The sequence below is a fragment of the Octodon degus genome, unplaced genomic scaffold (assembly GCF_000260255.1).
Source record: "Octodon degus isolate 3935 unplaced genomic scaffold, OctDeg1.0 scaffold00192, whole genome shotgun sequence".
NCBI classification, from domain to species: Eukaryota; Metazoa; Chordata; class Mammalia; order Rodentia; family Octodontidae; genus Octodon; species Octodon degus.
Window position 1 is genome coordinate 4,265,532 of NW_004524768.1, and position 17,114 is coordinate 4,282,645.

Genomic DNA, 17,114 nt, shown 5'->3' on the forward strand with positions numbered 1-17,114 from the left:
AAAGACTAAAATTAGACCCATGTCTATCACCATGCAGTAAACTGAAGTGAAAATGAATCAAAGATCTAAATATTCACACAGAAACACAATCTATTGGAAGAAAAAGTAGGTAGATATTTTGAGACATAGGGGTTGGCAGTTCATGAACAAAAACCAAACTGAATGGGAAATACTTCAAAGGATCAACAACTGGGATTTCATCTTACTGAAAGTTTTTACACATCAAAGGAAATCATCAACAAGAGTATAAAAAAAGAGAAAGAAAAGAGTAAAGGAAAAAAGAAAACCCACAAATTGGGGGAAAAAATTTAGCTTGCTCTCCCTCAGACAAAGGGCTTCTATATAGAACATATTGTAGGGCCAGCCAGATAGCTCAGCAGATTAAAGCCCCTGCTTAGGCAGATGCAGGGAACAGGGTTCAATCCCCAGTCTGCTGTACCAGCCCCACGCCCAGGGTGCCCTGAGAGTTTGACTGAGACTGGGCATGGAGGCACGCACCTGTAATCCTAGTGCTTGGGAGGCTGAAAACATGAGGATCACTATGAGTCTGATCTGTGTAGTGAAACCCTGTAGACCCTGTACTAAATACAGAAAGAAAGAAAGAAAGAAAGAAAGAAAGAAAGAAAGAAAGAAAGAAGAAAGAAGAAAGAAAGAAAGAAAGAAAGAAAGAAAGAAAGAAAGAAAGAAAGAAAGAAAGAAAGAGAAAGAAAGAAAGAATTGTAGAAAATCAAGCCCCTAGAATTCAAAGACCTAATCCAAAAATGGGCATATGAGATGAATATTATACACTTCTCACATGAAGAAGTACAATTGGCAAATAAACATATGAAAAAAATTTTAAAATTATTGGTCACTAAAAAACCATGAATTAAAACACTGAGATTCTATCTCACCCCAGAAAGAATGGCTACCATCAAGTCAACAATGAATAACAAATGCTGGAGAGATTCTGGGGAAAGGGAACCTTCTTCACTGTTGGTGAGAGTGCAGCCTGGTGCAACCACCGTAGAAATCGGTGTGGAGCTTCCTCAAGAATCTCAGACTGCAGTTGCCATTGGATGCAGCTATTTTCCTTCTGAGTATTTTTCCAGAAGAACTGAAAACATTCTACCACAGCAATATATGGACACCCGTGTTTATAGCAGAGCAATTTGTCATATCGAAATCTTGGAAACAACCCAAATACCCATCAATAATAGGACAGATAAGAAAGCTTGTGTTATTTTTATACAATGGAGTATTACTCACTCTAAAGAAAGATACACTTGAGTTTTTTATAGGTAAATGGATGCACCTCGAAACCATACTCTTATAAGTGAAATAAATCAGACCTGCACACGTAAACATCATATTGCCTCCCTTGTGTAAGATCCTGAAAGAGTAAATAAAATCTGAAAGGTACAGTAGATACTGTGAAAGGGAAAGAAACTGCTCAAAAGGAAAGAACAAGTGGGATGAGGGAAAGAAAGAGGAAGGGAAAAATGTACATATATCTTATAAATATATTCAATAAATACACATATAAGGTATCTTTAATATACCTATTAGTAGGACATCAGAATTTATCCTACCTACTTTCTGTTGGTCTATTGAAAAGAACACTTAATGCTTAATTTTTTTTGACCAACTTTGCATGATTTTATCTGGTAATCTCAGCAATTACTTTGAAGACAACAATATACAGTCTAACAGCAACTGCTGAATTCCTATTATTTTGCTTTTTGAAATTCTGTACTGTATCTGATAGTTTTTTATTTTTAATTCTCTTTAAAGAAATAAAAAGAAAAAGAAGATACAAAAACAATTTTCAAAAAAGGCTGATACAAAAATTGTGTATGTGTGGGAATGGGAAAAAACCCACAATTTTTAAAAAGTAGGACAATGAGTGAAAAAAAAAAATTAAAGTAAGGTGGAACAGACTGAACTTTTACCAGTTAACTGTATTTGGCCTTGGAGGAAATAAAAAGCAATTGACAAGTATGAACTGTCTACATTTCAAATTATTTAAAAAATTGTGTCATATTTTCTCAAGATAGCTTCATTGTACTTTTTAAGAAAGAGAATGTGAGCATGAAGTTATGGTGTGAGGAGGGATTGGAGAGCTTGGTATAAAAGAAGTAAGGCTTTGTGCATCTACTTCTTAACTATGAATTTGAATTAAAACCCAGTTCAATTTCTATTACAGCTCAGACCTACCTCCACAGACATTATGTTCACCACCAGGAGCAACCGTGTAGATAAAATCTCTTCCTGTTTGAAGAGGAAGTGAAAGAACTGCAGCCATCGGCTCGCACTGCTTAAGGAGAACATACCACTTCCCACCCTTGTAAATACCCCCGTGTAAGGCCAAATGTGAACCCTAATGTCCCTGACTCAAGGAAAGGGGATCCCCCAGACTACACTCACAGATACTCCACCCTGTGTGGAATTGTGTGCTGACTTGGATGACCTTTACCATACAGCTGACCTCATAGAATGTGGACAGGGCAGGGAGGCAGCCTAAGTGAGTCTCTCACTAAGCCCAGGATAGCTAGCAGCTTAGTAAGGCTAGCCATATTCACTACTCTTCCAGGAATGGAGTAGAAATGATCCTTGCTTAGGTTGACATTGGTACTTTTTTTTTTTTTTTTCGCGGAACCGGGGATTGAACTAAGGCCCTTGTGCTTGCCAGGGAAGCGCTTATTCCACTGAGCTATCTCCCCGGCCCTCGACATTGGTACTTTTTGCTAGTCTAAAATTTATAGGAAAATATCTATGCAAATGCAGCTCAGTGGTAAAACTCTTTGTATAAGGATCTGGGATTTCTTTTTAATTTTTCTCTTTATTAGTACATGTTTGTAGTAGATAATGATTACATTCATCATGGGGAGTTGTTATAAACACATAACATATCTTCTTTTTATGCCCCCATCTTCTCACTTCTTCCCCTCCTTCCTGGTGTTGATCCTCAGCATTACAAAAGCAAAAAAATAAACTGACTACAAAGCCAGCCAAATAGCTCAGCAAATTAAAGTGCCTGCTAAGACAGATACAGGGACCAGGGTTCGATCCCCTGCATGCTGTGCCAGCCCCTGCCCCAGGGTACACTGAGACAGCACTGAGACTTGTCGTGGTAGTGTGTTCCTGTAATCCCAGTGCTTGGGAAGCTGAAAACAGGAGGACAACTATGAGTCTGATTTGTGTAGTGAGACTCTATAGATCCTGTAGACTGTACTAAAAACATTAATAAATAAATTAATAAACTTACTGCAGAAGAAAGCACAAGTTATTTTTATAGAAATCCACAAGAAATTAAATAAGAAAGTTTGCTCAGTCTGCCAGCTTCCAGGATCACCTGGGCAGACAAAGCATACTGGGCTCCCTCCCTGTGATGGCAGGAGTCCATGTGTCCACCTCACAGGCATCAGTCAGACAAGGACCTTGCGCTACTCTGCAGCATGCTGTGATGTGACTGAAGCCCATCATGGCTCATTTAAGTAGAGAAACTGACCAAGATGACAATGTACTTACATGATGATAGGGTCTAACAAGGCGTCTTAGTCCACCTTCTGCTGCTATAGCAGAATATGTGAAACTGGATAATTTATAAAGAAGTTCGTTTGGCTTATGGTTTTGGAGACAGGGAAATCCAAGAGCAGGCAGGCCTGGTTCTCTTAGCCAAAAGAGCTTAACAGCATAGCATTGATGGCAGGGAGAGGCAAGACCAGGTGCAGCAGCCTCAGCCTGTATCCCAGAGTTCCGGTCAACTTCTCTGATGGAGTGCTCTGATCTAAACATGGTGCAGACCCACAAAAACCCATGAGGCTGAGCTGGGGGGCAGTGGTATAGGAGACAGGCCTAGCAGAAAGGGGTCACATCATGGGACCCTGTGAATTGATTAGTGCTTTGCTCTAGGAAGTGAGTTCTGGCTCTCACGGGATTGGATTAGATATGACAGCAGTGAAGCAGCCTCTTCTGGTTGTGCCCATTTGCCCTTCTGCTTCTGCTAGAGACAAAATGGGGCCCTCACCAGAAGGAGATGCCTAATCCTGGATTTCCCAATCTACAAAACCATGAGCTAAACAAACTTCTTTATAAATTATCCAGTTTCACACAGTCTTTTATAGCAATGGAAGATGGACTAAGATACCTTGTCAGAACCAAACATAAGTCAATTCCTTGTGATAAATCCTATCCTATTTAGTGACTGTTGGTTTTGTTTCTCATTTTCAATCCTAATACTCTCCCCAAATCACAATGATAAAATGTTGAGAAACAAAACTGCAGTTTTCATCTTGGAGAAAATTAGAAACACTGTAGTCCTGACCCATTAGAGGACAGAGGGCCCCTGGTGTGGGAGAGACACAAACTGCAGACAGGCACTACCACCCCTCCAGCACCCAGCCCCCAGCATCTAGCCCAGCACAACTTTCTCCAGATAAGCCAGGACTTGAACAAAAAAGCTGGTGCACATATGTGAAGTGGGCTCTTGTCCAAGTCCTGCGAAACCCCCATGACATCCAGGGAAGGATCACTGATAAAGAGAACACCCAAAGCTCTCCCTGAAGAAGGTCAGAGGCACAGCCATGGGGTGGCCACTAAACTGTGGCAGGGAGGTGATGCCCAATCTGGAAGGGGACCCTGCTGCTAAATAGGCTCACTGCTGTCTAACCACTGACCTGGGCTCTGCACCCACCTTGCCTTGATCTGCAAATCTCTCTTTCCGAGCCAGCACCTCCAGGATGCCTCATCCCACCACCTCCAGATGGATGTCTACACTTCATGTTACCCACACTCCATGCTTCTCACTGACACAAGCTGTTCCCACCCATTGAATTGCATCTACACTTCTCTGTAAGTTGAGACTAAGTTTCTGGAACTCAACATGGAGTGATTTCAGGCCAAAGCTGATGCCTGCACTCTGCAGGTAAACAGGTGATTGTGCTCATCTCTCAACAATGACACTGTTCACCAGAGCAGCCCGATTTACTGACCACTCAAACAGACCCTGCTCTCCACCAGCCTTTCCCCGATCAGCACTGCTAAGCTCTCAGGGATCCCTTAGCCCCAAAACCAAGAACAGGTCCTTCTGGGTACTCCCTCTGATATTTTCCTCTTGCCCCTGCAATTTTAGCTGGTAGAAAGACTCTTGGGTCCTGAAGGGAAGATTGGCTTGAAGGAAATTAAGCAACATCCCTTCAACTTAGGTGCATTTAAGACCAGACCTTCTCCAAGCCACCTTTTTGGAAACCCCAATCCACAGGGAAGCAGTGCAACTTCATCCCTTAATCGTGGCCCTGGCCTCAAGCTTCTACCAGCTGAAGCATGGAGCCTTGCCAAGGGTGGGAGGTGTCGCTGAGCTCATTCAGGCTGTAGGACAGAAAGTAAGAATGGATCTCAAGTTCTAGCAAATCAATCTCCATGGCAAAGGCCCGTAAATTTTGTTTTCCAGAGAGAACAGCACATTGAGAAGGCTCCAGGATGATAGCTGGAGCCAAGAAGGGCTACAGGAGCACAAGCAGGGTGCTCCTCTCCCTGGAGCATCTCTGGGGCACCTACTTTTCATGAACCAGCATGAAACTGCTTACTGTGCTTAATTTCCTACCCCTAGCCCCGCAGACCCTTAACACCAGTTTCCTCCATTCGTCTAATGGCAGCTAACTCTTAGAAAACCAGCTCAGCTTGAAGGACAACTGAGTTTTACAGCTTGTTATTTAACTCACTGGAGACTGAAGACACACACTCAGTGAGTGTCTCTCATGCAAAAGAGCACAACAAATGCCTACCAGTAGCCAGCCAGGCTGTCCCTAAAATCCAAGAGAAGCAGATGTAGGTGAGAGACACACACTATCAAGCACACACAGGACTCCAAGGGACACACTCGTCTACTATGCTTAAGGTTCCAACTAGAAAAAATTAAGAGGAATTGAATGACGAAGGTCTATGCGAAGGGTCTGTGTCCCCAAAAGTGAAGTGAAGGAAAGTGGGGTCCAACAGAGTTGGGATCTGCCCCTTGCACAGGCAAGTTCCCTATAAAGCTCCATTTGCGCAATGGCTTTGGACTCCCCAGGATAAACACAGCACCAATAAAACCCGATAGTGCAGGCTCTGTTCAAGGGAGGCCACTTTATACCCTGAACGAGCTCTCCGCCAGGAAATGACTGCTTTTCCAGTCTGGCCTAGGAATGCATCCTGCCTTCTGCCTCTGGGCACAAACGTCACTGAGTGGGTGGGCTGGGGAGAGGGGCCTGGGCCAACATGACGAGGGGCCTGAGGGTGCCCTGAGAAAAAGCCACAGACAGCTGCCCCGACCCTTCAGAAGTTGCCCCCTGTCCTAAGCAGCAGAACAGAGGTCTCCCTCTGGCTCTGCTCCACCACTGACCTGGCCAAGCCGCACGTCTCACTTTACCTTCAGGTCTTCTCCCCCAGCCAGCCGGAGCAGAGCAGAGCAGAGCAGAGCAGAGCAGAGCAGAGCAGAGCAGAGCTTTTTACTAAGGTAATCAGTGCTGTTGTTCCCCAAATGGCCTGGCCTGATCTATCTTAAAGCATTCCAGTTATGGTGGCTTTTCACAGAATCTGTGCAAATGCACTGTGGCTGCAGCACTAGACAACTGTGTAGCTTTCTCCTGCACACACTGTCCCAGACCCCCTTCCACAGATTGAAAACACAGCAGCAGCAAAAACACCATGCAGCACCCGTGAGGGGTGCCCTGAAGCATGCCTAGCTCCAGGAACATGGAGACGGTTTCTCCACTGCATGATGCACTTCCTACATGGACGAGGTTTTCAGGAAACCCCCAGCTCTCTCCCAGATGCATTCAGGAGCTATCAATAGCAGGAATCTCACAATATGAGCTTAGGAACAGAAGTAAATGGGTCTCCCCAGGAGGGCTGAGCATGCAGATTGTTAGTGGGAGCACTTGCTTGGTATCAGTCAGTGAACTCTGATTTCCATTTCCAAAACCTCATTTTAAAAAACAAATCAAACAAACACAAAATCTCTCCAAGATGGGCAGGAGAGGCAGGCAAGAAAGGCAGCAGATCATGAGCCTGTGACTCAGTGGGGACACAGGCTGACAGATGATGACAGGGATTCCAATGCTGGGAAGAACCCTCAGAAGGTCTCATTCTCAACAACACATGACAAACACTCTCATGGGATGCCACTTCTGCATGTCCCCCTACCCCTTACAAAGTGTTCACTTCTGAACTTGTCAACCACGCTCTGACAGTGCTTTCTAATCACCACCCCCTACTTTCCTATGTACTTGCACTCAATTTGTCCCCTAAACAGCAGGGCCTCACTTACTTGAACGTAAAGTCCCACCATGCTAGTGTCCAGGGACACAGAGCTGCCTAGACCCACAGCTCCCCACCTACCTATCCCACCCACATCTGGGACAAAAAGATTAAAGCCAGGTCCAGATATAGAGTGAGCTGATGTTCACAGGCTACTGGCTTCAGAAAAGTTTCAAAACTTTCTGTGCACTAGTTTTTCCATCCTACTAAGTCCTGAATAACAACTTACTTGTCCAATAGTCTTAGTAAGCAGTGAACCACATACAAGTCAGTGACACGTTCAGTCTTAGGTGTGCAGTGAGGCAATGCTCTGGACAAGATCTTTGCTGTCCCTCAGGTTCATATGCTGAAGGCTCGGTCCCTTGTCTGTGCACTGCTTCAGCCAGTGGACACTTCAGCAGGTGGACAGCATTGGACTGAGGTGCTTGAGAGTCACCTTGGACCGCACAGGATAGGCACTGGGGGTGTGCTCTTGAGGGGAGATGAAGACTCAAGCCTTTTCTTGTCTCTTTCTTTGCTTCATGTGGATACCCAGGCTGATAGGTGGAGGTGGACGGGCCTCCTCTGCCGCATGTGCCCACCTCAATATATTGTGCAGCCACAGGCCCAAAGCAGTAAGGCCAAGGGGCCACTGACTGAACCTCTGGAATCTTGAGCCAAAACTAAAACTTTCCTCCTTTGAAATTGGCTTTCTCCAGTATTTCATCACAGTAACAGAGCAGAGCAGCACGGTCCCTCTGCAGTCTCTGGCTGTACCCTGATCTCTTGAGTCTGTCAGCTCTCTAAGGCTACCACATCCTGCATGGGCAGGGTCCTGAGGAAGGACATCCCACAGCACACTATGCATGCCAGCACTTCTCTCCCACTTCTGTTCAATTGTAATCGTGGTTCTGAAGCTTCCATCAGAATTTTTAAAATGGTATATGTGCATGTTATTAAATTCTTAAAATTTCTCTTTTGCTCTATTTCCTGGCTGTGTAATATGATCTCATCCAATCCACTAAAATGAAACTAAAAATTATAATAAGTGCAAGTCACTAAGAAGTATAAGCTATAACTTAACTATTTAAGAGGCAAATGGGAAAACCTGCCTATATTATACAATCCGCTCCACTTCTTTGCATTTTAGGAGTCTTATCCAAAAGTAAGAGATTGTAAGGAGCTCAGGTAAAGAGACCAGTCAATTAAAGGGTCAGCCATTATTCTCAAAGCCATCTCGTAAATCTCTCATTTCCCAGTTGTCTCATTTTCCAGATGTTTAAAGTATTTTAAAAGGAGAAGAAAGATTCCAATTGTGCACCAAAAAATGTCTTATGGTCTGGGGTTCTTAGATCGGTTTACATACATTTGGCAAGTAGGAAAAAAAAAAATACTTGGGTTATCACTGCTGTCCTTTCATTTAAACTACAAGATAGAAGTTTGAGAATAAGAGGCACGGATTAAAGTGCCACGTGCTCATACATTCTAAACTTGAACACATAAAAGAAAAAAATTTTTCTAATTATAGTTTTCATTGTTAAACTGCCACTTTAAGTACATATTCTGGGGGGAAAACCAGATGCTTCTGTACTCACAAGACTGGTTTCATTTTTGCACATTGACATGTAGCTTTTACTGCCTTGTCCAGGAGTTTATTTTGGGATCTGTGGTTTATTAAGCGGTTAAAGTCACTACCATAACCACACCCTGGGCCTATTAGGTACATATTCTTTTTCTGCATCCCAAAAGACCCCTTCTACAGCCTACAGAAGAGGTAAATAAAAATAAAGCTTGGGAAATTCTTGACTTCTGATAACTGGCAAAGGCAAATTAAACCAAACAACACGTGGCCATTTTGAAACAAACCAACCCAACCAAGCCATCAGGTTTTAGACTGTGGAAGCAGGTGGGATAAGGGACACACCCTGGTCTCTAGGGCTTCAGGTTCTGCACACCTACCCTGAGGCCTAGGATGTGCAGAATGAGTTAGGAAGCTATCGCCTCCCTGTCCGGTGAGAAAAGCACTTCTGTTCTTTCAAGAAAGCATGAGACAGTAAAAAGACAATCTGAAAGCAAAATCAGTGCACCTCCTCTTCAAACCCTCCATGTTTTCTCCCTTTCTGTGTCATATGAATGGAACCTTGACTTTACACAGTCCGGCTAAGTGCACACTACTGAGCTACAACCTAGCCACAGTCCTGCTCCTGGTCTTCTGCAAGAGCAGGGCAGGGCTCCCACAATAAGCTGCAAGCTGAAACCCTGGCAGAATTTTAGCCTCTCTGGAGAGGAGGGGCCCAGAGTGGGGAACAGACACCAGGAGCACATGCAAGAGACCCTACTACTGTGAGAACATGTCATCTCTTCAACTGGCCCTCTCAAAAAAGCAAAGCAGGCATCGCATGTGTATGCATTCTGCCAGTACAGACATCATGAGTTTTTCTGAAACCCAGTATTTATAAAACTCAGGGCTCCCAGGATGAGCTTTAAATAAAAGAACAAAAAGAACAATACACTTTTCTCAGCATAAAGTAGAAATTAAAGAGAAGTTCTCTTTGTGAACTTTAAGAGAAAATTGGATAAATTTCTGTTTGGCATATAGAAAACCCTAATAACTGGCAGTTGGGAATGATGTTAGAGTAGAGGTTCATAATGCATATACAGTCCAAGGTTCAGGGCCCCGGCATGACAGACAGGAGGCCTGGTCATAATGCTGATGTGGAAGAGACCGCACATTAAGAACAACACACCAACTAATGATGAAGGGATTTGTGAGCAGGCAGGGATGGTTACAGATGCTGACAACATGCAGTTAGGAGCACACAGTTGTCCTGGGAGGTAAGATGGCAGTTGGGGGGGTGGGGTTGGAAGATGGGCAATACTGGTTTATTTTCTTCATTAAAACATGTACTCCCCAGATCGCCGCCATCATGGGTCACATGCATGTCTTACTCTGCTCTGCCGTATCCCACAGTGTCCCCACCTGGCCAAAGCTGATGTCTGATGATGTGAAGGAGCAGATTTACAAGGTGGCCAAGAAGGGCCTTACTCCCTCACAAATCAGTGCGATCCTGCAAGACTCTTGCGGTGTTGCACATGTACGTTTTGTGACGGGTAATGAAATCTTGAGAATAGTTAAGTCTAAAGGACTTGCTCCTGATCTCCCTGAGGATGTCTACCACTTAATTAAGAAAGCAGTTGCTATTCGAAAGCATCCTGATAGGAACAGAAAGGATAAGAATGCCAAGTTCCATCTGATCCTCTTTGAGAGCCAGATTCATTGATTGGCTCGATACAGTAAGACCAACCGGGTCCTCCCCCACAACTGGAAATATGAGTCATACACAGCCTCTGCCCTGGTGGCATAAATTTATGTACTTGAGCAAAAAAATCATGATTTAACTAAAAAAAAAAAAAACACATGCTCCAGTTCCAACTGGTTTCTGACGTGCTAGACCAGGGCGCTTCATGCATCTGCATGTGTATATGTGTGTGCCTAGAGTGGTCTGGAATATATATGCTTCTGGTGTGTGTGCATATATATGTGTACTTATGTGTATGTGGAGTGTGTGTTGTATGTGTGTCCGTGTCGTAGCTGAGTGTGTGAGGTACCCATGAGAGTGTGGTATGTCTGTGTCAGTGAAATAAGCCCAGAACACCCCTGTGTGCATACAATGTATATGCCTGTCTTTTGTGAGCAATGTGTACTAAGAAGTATTAGGAGTTCAAAGCTATTTTTCTCACCTGATGGCACAAGAGAGCTTGGGGGTCAAGATATGCTTAATATAACTCCCTGCCCAGCGAGTTATTTTAGGCGATGACACAGAAAACATTCCTCTTTATTAAAAAACCTGTTTCTTTCAGTGGCTCACAGAAAAACTCTAGTGATTTGACAATATCCACACCAGCATCCTGCAATGGCCCTGGGCTTTCACGATGTCATCCTAACCAGGAGACAAGCCATCAAGGTCACACAAGATGCCTGGATGCTTGGTGAACATTCATGAACAGGTCCATTTGTCCCAGGGAGGCGATAAGGCAGATGTGGAAGACAGGAGGCTTATTAGCTTGAGTGGCTTACAGAACTCAGAAAGAATGTGTATAATCAGAGTAAAAGCCACCAGTTGCACAAGGGGCTCTATATGTTCATTAAAATGTAACAATGACCCAGGGTAACATTAGCAGATTCCTCTTTTTTCCTACTATGAATGAGGAAATACAAATGGCCTGGAGACTCCTATTAATTGAAAAGCCCTCATCCCAATGTGAAAAAACTCCCTGATGTTTGCTTTCCAGCCTACTTCCTTCTTCAGGCCTTGGGCCACATGGGTGGCAAGGTCCCCCAATACAGGCCATATTCCCCAGCCTCTAGACAACACAGTCCTAGGCTCTTGGTGCCCACTGTTTGTCACATACAGTGAATAAGAAAAGATACCCAACAGCCATTATTGGCCTATCTCTCTCTGAACTTCCACCTGGGCTCCATGTGCCCACCTGGCTCAGATACAAAAAGCTCCCTGTTCTTGGGCCAGTAAGATAGCACAGCAGACTAAGCACCTGCTTAGGCAAGCACAGGGACTGGGGTTCAATTCCTGGCACCACATGCTACACCAGCCCCACCCCGGGTGCACTAAGTCAGCCACCAAGACTGGGTGTGGTGGTGCACACCTGTGATCCCAGCACTGGGGAGACTGAAAAGAGGAGGATCACTATGAGTTTGACCTGCATCGTGAGACCCTGTACCAAATACATAAATAAATATAAAAAAGAGCTCCCTATTCTTAAAATCAGACCTGAGATACACAGCCTGCATCTTCTCAAACCATTCAGCTATCCATATTCTGCTGTACTTTATCATTGCGACAATAAGAGACAGTGAGGATTAATGGCATTACTTGAAAGATCTTTTGTGTCAACCACAAAAGACAAGTTGGAAAGGCTCTTTAAATACATCAATAGCACAGGATGTGTACCTAAAGGCTGAGGGGAATTGGAACTGCTCCTCTTGGTCCCTCCCACCTGTTCCCCACTACCTGCCAATCTGGTCAGCACCCTTGAGCTCACAAGGCAGGACAAGACACAGGGTGCAAGAGATCTGGGGCCAGAGTGACAGAATTCAGTGCCTCCCTTCAAAGGTCATGGGAAACAACATTGTCTGGAGCCTCAACAAGGACTTCTCAAATGTACAGCAGTCTTTCAAAGCTATGTATTCCTTTCATTAACACTTTAGATATTTGATGCCTAGCAGGCATCAAACTGTCGAGGTTTCAGAATGCAATTTCTGCCCAAGGTACCTGCACAACAGCCCCTACACGCTCAGAAGCAAAGCTGCAATCACTGCCAGTCAAAGGTCTGAACTTCACAAGGATATTGATTTTAAAAATACTAAGTTTCTAAGGAGATATTGCTGAATTAACATTGCATCTCCACTGTTTACTTCCAGGGATAATACTTAAAACAGTAAGCGCAAGGCGAGCTACTGATCAGTGTGCAAGGCCTCCCTCCTCTCTCTGCCTATACTCAGCTTCCCTGATGAACCAAGGATGAGCTCTGCCCTGGCCCTGCGCCTTCTGGCCTGCAAAGGTGAGCTGCCTTGAGAGCCATCTGGGTGGGGCCCACTCCATCCCCCACTGTCATCCCCAGCAGCTTCTTCCTGGACCTGTTCTGGCTCATATCTATGTGGTCTCCCAAGGCCTTACTCATTCCTAAGCAAGGCTCTTGAAAAGCTACTGTCTCAGTGGGACACTATGGCTAACTGTGACAGCAAGGAGGCAGGGCCTGGCCTGTTTACATGGTTCCTGCCTCAGGTCCTCCCTCTCTGTCTTTCCAAGTCACCCTGAGAGAGTTACTTCTCTCCCCCAAGCCTTTGTATCATGATGCCAACCACATGAAGACTGGAACTTTCACAGAGTGAGCAAGAAGCAATGCCTTCCTCTTGCGAGTTGTGGGCACTGGGTATTGGTTCCCAGGAGAGTGCTGGACAGGCTATCTCTTATACTAATGGTATTGGTGTAAGCCATACCTTCTGTGTCTTAACCCCAACAGACACCACATGGCATGTGTCTACATCTCCCATGGGAAATCAAATGGACGGCCTTCTCCTAGGCCAGCAGGAAAGAGTGACTGGCCACTGGTAGCCCTGTCCCAATGGCCCTGCTACTACTCAGTAATGAGCTCCATCCAAATTACTCCATGCACGTCTCTGTTTACAAAGCAGCACTGAGTAAAGAAGACAGAGGAGGAGGTACTAAAGGAGGGGCAGGGAAAGCACAAAGTGGAGAAACAGCACTGGGAAAGACTTTCATAAAGTCTATCCAGGGGGGAAACATGGCAAGATGCCAGGAGCTGTCTGAAATTAAACATAGTGACAACCTCTTCATAGAGAATGAGATTTCCCTATATATACAGGTCTATGACAAAGTTTAATTTACAAATTAGGCAAAGGGATTAACAATAATACAGAACAATAGAACAATACAATGTAATAAGAGTTATTCAAGTCAGGCATGCTGGTGTACACTTCTAATTCAAGCACTCTGGGAAACTGAGACAGGAGGATGACAAGCTTGAGCCTAGCTTGGGCAAGTAATAGACTCAGACAGATCTTGTTTCAATATTTAAAAAAAAAAAACAACACTTTTTTTTTTTTTTAAAAAGGGAGGCTAAGAATGCTCAGTTCAAGGCCATAGGTTCAAATCTCAGTACTACCCCCCAAAAAGCTATTTTAAACTTATGAATTATTTCTGAAATTTGCCTGCCATACTTCCCTCTCTGAGGTTGTGGCTACAGATTGTGGCTAATTGCAGATAAATGAAACAAACTGCAGAGAGCAAAACTGGATGGAGGGGATGGCAATAGTAGCATGTGAGAGCTCCCCACTCGCCCTGTTCCCTAGCAACACTGATACCTTCCAGCACAGTTAGCGCCACTGTTGAGCTAACTGCAACACCCTTGCTTGGGTGCAGAGCACACCCTATTATGTCCTTGGATCCTCACAAAGACCCCACTGATCTTCTGTTGGACAGCTGAGAAAGCTGAGGCACAAACAGGGTAGGCCACCAACCCAGGCACCCATGCTGTAGGCTGGCCCCAGGGTTCCTGGTCCTCAGTATGAGCATTGTCTTCTTAGGTTGATGTAAAGCCAGTCTGATGACACCTGGGCCAGCCACCTGTACCCCCTGCCAGCTAAGGGGCAACTGCACCAGCTCACTCACCCCTCCCCAAATCACACATGAAGAAAATAATAATCACATCGGTATTTTACTGCTACTTCGTGAGGCTGTGACCTAAGGTGTGCCCCAGAGAGGCTGAGACCTGCAGAATCCCAGTGACTCAGGGAGGACTTCTGACTCCACCCAGACACCCTCCAGGCATGAGTCACAGATGCACCCTTCTGACCCAGCTTCACAAAAATGTTGCAGGCTCCTCATAATTCTCTCACACTCTTTGCTTATCTGCAGAGCCTCAAATGGACCTGCTCTTCTGGGGGGTAGGTTTGTGCCCCTCCCCATGACCCACAGTGAAAATATGGGCCAAAAGTACAGGCACCCCATCTGGCAATGCCTCTGAGAGTCTTGCATTGTGCTCTACATTCACAGTCATTTGCTAGAAAGTTAAGAATTTAAACAGGGGGGAATGGTGGCAAAGACAATCTGTAAGAAGTGCTCTTACGAACCTGAGCAGGGGGATCCTGTGCAGTGCACAATGGAGGATCAGCTATAGTAACTAGACAGGCTCAGAGAGGGGAGTGTGGCAGGCAAGTGCCCTGCAGTTGGGTGGAAAGACCTCCCCTAGGCCAGCACCTACAGGGCTGAGAGCTGAGAAGGCTGAGGCACGAACAGGGAAGGCTAACAATGCAGGCACCCACACTGTACGCTGGCTCCAGGGTCTCATCCCTGTGATGGGAGCTCCAGACAAGCACAGTGCCAGGGATCCAGGCCAGTGTCCCACAGGCCCCTCTCCACATAACAGGTTGGGTACACGCATCTACCACAAGCCACACCTTGCCATCAAGATGGCCTCTTCTATCCTGACTTATTTCCCAAGAAATATTTTTGTTTCCCCTTTTAAAAATGCTGATTTAGGGGCCTGGTGAGATAGCACTAAATCAATGGACTAAAGCACCTGCTTAGGCAAGCTTAGGCAAGCGCAGGGACCGTGGTTCAATCCCTGGCACCACATGCCATGCCAGACCTGCCCTCAGGGTAGGCTGAGCCAGCCAGAGTCCAGGTGTAGTGGTGCACACCTGTAATCCCAGCAGTGGGGAGGCTGAAAGCAGGAGTAAGTAAGTGGATCACCAGGAGTCCAAGCTGCATAGTGAGCCGCTGCAACATTCAAATATATTTTTAAAAATGCTGATCTAGGATGGAGGTGGGAGTACAGACCTCGATCCTCCGCTTTCTTTGGGGAATCTGGTCTTCCCCTGAACACTGTAACACCATCCTCTTGCTGGCTCACACTAGAAAGGAATGTCTATGGAGTACATACAGCTGTGTCTCCTTCTCATGTGCATCAAGGTCAGTAGTGAACACAGGGTTGAGCAGGAGAAGCCTGCACATCTGCTTTGATTAAGGACAGGTTTTGATTCCTGATCCCCTCAAACCTCTGATGACAAAGCCATTTGGGTGAAGGGGCTAGGGTGGACATTCTGGACTTCAATGAGAAAGAGGATGAGGAACACCCTGAACCAAGGAGGGATTTGGGGCCACAGTGTGAGCAGTGGGGCCCTGTTTACCCCTCAAGGTGACTCTTCACTCAACCCACCCAAAGTGACATGCGTGAGAAATGATCCTTCATCAATTTCCATCTGGTTCCAAATCTTCTACATCAGGAAAAGATACTCAGTTACCTGTGGAGACAGCTGCTTGTATGTGTCCGAGGCTCTGAACATGCTCTGTATTTTGGGCCCTGCCTTCACCTCTCTCTAGGAAGTGCAGCTTTCAAAAGCCCAACTAAGTTCATTTGTTCAGATGTGAACAGCACAGTTTTTGTAAAAATCACGACTCAAAGCCCAACCAACTGCTTCCAGGCCAAGCTGCTGGGCCAGGCTGTCTGTCTGCACAGCTTGCCTCTGATCGCCACTTCCCTGCAGACTGGGGCCTTTCAACAGCCACTCTCTGGCACTAACAGCCTTCCACAAACTCTCCTTCTTAAGTGCTTTTTCATCCCTGCAGCAGGGCGGATGAAGGGGCGGGGGCCATCATAACTCTGAGTTCTACACGTTTCAGCAAGCTGCCCAGAGCCAACAGCATAAATCAGAATGTGTTTTAGTATTTCAGGGCAGAGGAAATGGTGCTCCGGCTAGGTTCCCTACCGTTTCTTAAAGTGATTATTTTGATTTAAACCGCTGGCTTGTGGCAAGATTGCTAGCTACTAGCTCTAGTTGTTCTGTCCTGGGAGTCCCGAGCACAAAGAAACACTGTTCGCTGGTTCTTAGGGGTCTCCAATGGGATGCAGGAGGAGTGAGTGCTGAGCCCTGGCTCCCATGGCAGATGCTTGCTCCTTGCCCCTGAGGAGCCACCATCCAAAGACAGCCCTCATTTCTTGCCAATCTCTGCACGCAGGCTGTTTGAGATCCTTGGGCTGCTTGCAAAACCAGTGGATGTCTCCATATTTGGACAGAATGCATACCTAAGCCCGAAATCCACCGACCAATAGCCTCAGTTTGAAGGGGAGAGACTATAACTTGCTTGGTCAACCAGAGAAAGTACAGCAGCCCCTGGATGTTTCTGTGTTGCTACCAGAACTGTGCACTGGGAAAGCGGGGAGGAAAACTGGAGCCCAGGTGATTTCACCAGGCAAAAAGTCTGTATTTAGTAATTATTTTCCATAATTTCAGAATATAAAAAACGAGGAGTTGC

The 17,114-nt window shown here is 45.5% G+C and overlaps 1 protein-coding gene and 1 pseudogene across 3 annotated transcripts in view; one reads left to right on the top strand and one right to left on the bottom strand.

Annotated features, from left to right (window-relative positions):
* Ror2 (receptor tyrosine kinase like orphan receptor 2) overlaps positions 1-17,114 on the bottom strand; it is a 256,307-nt gene that overhangs the window by 114,157 nt on the left and 125,036 nt on the right. The gene's annotated exons all lie outside the window — the stretch shown is intronic.
* On the top strand, positions 10,185-10,622 carry LOC101562164 (annotated as a pseudogene).